Raw genomic sequence first — 2,500 nt, 5'->3', positions numbered from 1 at the left:
CGTTCGCTTGACGGGGGACCCGGCGGCCCCGACACGGAGCCGGAGCCGGAGACCAGGGTTGACCGAGGCCGCGGCGTGGGACGCCGCCACCAAGGGATTTGCGCTTTGGGGGAAACCCAGCCCCGAAGTACCGGACGCCCGGACGGACTCCGTGCGGGGAGACCCCTCGGCATGTGGGAAGGGAAAGAAGATGGTGGGGAAAAAAAAAGAACCGGTCTTTTTTTTTTTTTTTGTCCCTTTTCCCGATCCGGCAATGATCCTTCCGCAGGTTCCCCTACGGAAACCTTGTTACGACTTTTACTTCCTCTAGACAGTCAAGTTCGGGCGACTTCCCGGCACCGCCAGGGACTCGGGTCGAGAGCCCCCGGCGTGCAGGTCCGACGACCTCGCTGGGCCGTCCGATCGGTAGTAGCGACGGGCGGTGTGTACAAAGGGCAGGGACTCAATCGGTGCTGGCTGGTGACCCGCGCCTACTGGGAATTCCTCGTTCGTGGGGAAGAATCTCAATCCCCAGTCCCAATCACGAGCGTGGGTTTCACAGGATTACCTCGGCCTCTCGGCTTAGGTGACGACGCCCGCTGACCCGCTCAGTGTAGCACGCGTGCGGCCCCGGACATCTAAGGGCATCACAGACCTGTTATAGCTCCATCTCACGTGGCTTCCGAACCACTTGTCCCTCTAAGAAGCTCGCACGCCGACCGCCAGAGGGCCGCGTAGCTAGTTAGCATGTCGGGGCCTCGCCCGTTATCGGAATTAACCAGACAGATCGCTCCACCGACTAAGAACGGCCATGCACCACCACCCACAAAATCGAGAAAGAGCTCTCAATCTGTCAATCCTTCCTGTGTCCGGACCGGGTGAGGTTCCCCGCGTTGAGTCGAATTAAGCCGCAGGCTCCACTCCTGGTGGTGCCCTTCCGTCAATTCCTTTAAGTTTCAGCTTTGCAACCATACTCCCCCCGGAACCCAAAGACTTCGGTTTCCCGGGAGCTGCCCGGCGGGTCATTTGCTATGGGTCGACGCCGCCGGATCGCTAGTCGGCATCGTTTACGGTCGGAACTACGACGGTATCTGATCGTCTTCGAACCTCCGACTTTCGTTCTTGATTAATGAAAACATTCTTGGCAAATGCCTTCGCTTCTGCGCGTCTTGCGCCGGTCCAAGAATTTCACCTCTAGCGGCGCAGTACGAATGCCCCCGGCCGTCCCTCTCAATCATGGCCCCGGTCCACAGAAAAACCCACAAAATAGGACCGCGGTCCTATTCCATTATTCCTAGCTTCAGTGATGCGGGCGGCAAAGGCCTGCTTTGAACACTCTCCTTTTTTCAAAGTAAACGCCTCGGACCCCGCGGGACACTCAGCCAAGAGCATCGAGGGGGCGCCGAAAGCCACAGGGCGCGGTCGGGGCCCCCCGCGTTTTTGCCGCGGTGCGGCGCCTCGCGGCGCGACCGCGGCGGAGGGGCCCCCGCCCGAGATCCAACTACGAGCGTTTTAACTGCAGCAACTTTAGGGTACGCTATTGGAGCTGGAATTACCGCGGCTGCTGGCACCAGACTTGCCCTCCAATGGCTCCTCGTTAAAGGGCTTAAAGTGTACTCATTTCGGTCGCGGCTCCTCACCAGAGGCCCGCACCGCTATTTATCGTCACTACCTCCCCGAGTCGGGAGTGGGTAATTTGCGCGCCTGCTGCCTTCCTTGGATGTGGTAGCCGTTTCTCAGGCTCCCTCTCCGGAATCGAACCCTGATTCCCCGTTACCCGTCGTCACCACGGTAGGCGCGTAGCCTACCGTCGACAGTTGATAGAGCAGACATTCGAATGAGACGTCGCCGCCGCGGGGGGCCAGCGATCGGCTCGAGGTTATCCAGAGTCACCAAAGCTTGCACGGTCGGGGGTCCCCCCCCGCCGCCGCCGCCCCCCCGGCAAAACCCCGCCCCAGCGAAAAGACGAACCGGATACCGCGACCCGGTATGCCCCGTGAGACGGAGAGAGCCCGGGGGGCGCGCGGGAGGGAGTTCCCCCTCGTGGGTTTTTCGGTCCTGATAAATGCACGCGTCCCCCCCGGAGGGGTTCGGCGCTCGTTTGCATGTATTAGCTCTAGGATTGCCACAGTTATCCAAGTAACGGGAGGAGCGATCAAAGGAACCATAACTGATTTACTGAGCCATTCGCAGTTTCACTGTACCTCGGCCGTGTGTACTTAGACATGCATGGCTTAATCTTTGAGACAAGCATATCCTACTGGCAGGATCAACCAGGTAGCCCAGCCAGCCGTGCCGGGGGAGGGGGCCCCCGGAGGCATTAGGGCGATGCGCCCGCGCCGAGCCGCCCCGGCGGGGGGCAAAGATGGGAGGGTGGAGAGGCGGGGGAGAGGGTAGGGGTGGGCATGGGGGTGGCGACGGGGCTGCCGCGCAGTCCGTCAGTCCGCCCGCACGCACGCCCGCCCGCCCGCCCGCCCGCCGTTCCCCCGGGTCCGGAGAGTTTGAGAAACACAGTGCTTGT

At 61.4% G+C, this 2,500-nt stretch overlaps 1 pseudogene; it reads right to left on the bottom strand.

Annotated features, from left to right (window-relative positions):
• Window positions 1-251: 251 nt before the first annotated feature.
• On the bottom strand, window positions 252-2,259 carry LOC146303975 (18S ribosomal RNA; annotated as a pseudogene).
• Between the last annotated feature and the right edge of the window lie 241 nt (window positions 2,260-2,500).

The sequence above is a fragment of the Lutjanus erythropterus genome, unplaced genomic scaffold, assembly GCF_056507025.1.
Source record: "Lutjanus erythropterus isolate fLutEry1 unplaced genomic scaffold, fLutEry1.hap2 Scaffold_186, whole genome shotgun sequence".
In the NCBI taxonomy this organism is placed as follows: Eukaryota; Metazoa; Chordata; class Actinopteri; order Lutjaniformes; family Lutjanidae; genus Lutjanus; species Lutjanus erythropterus.
The sequence above is the reverse complement of the archived record's forward strand: the minus strand, read 5'-3'. Positions and strand labels throughout refer to the sequence as shown.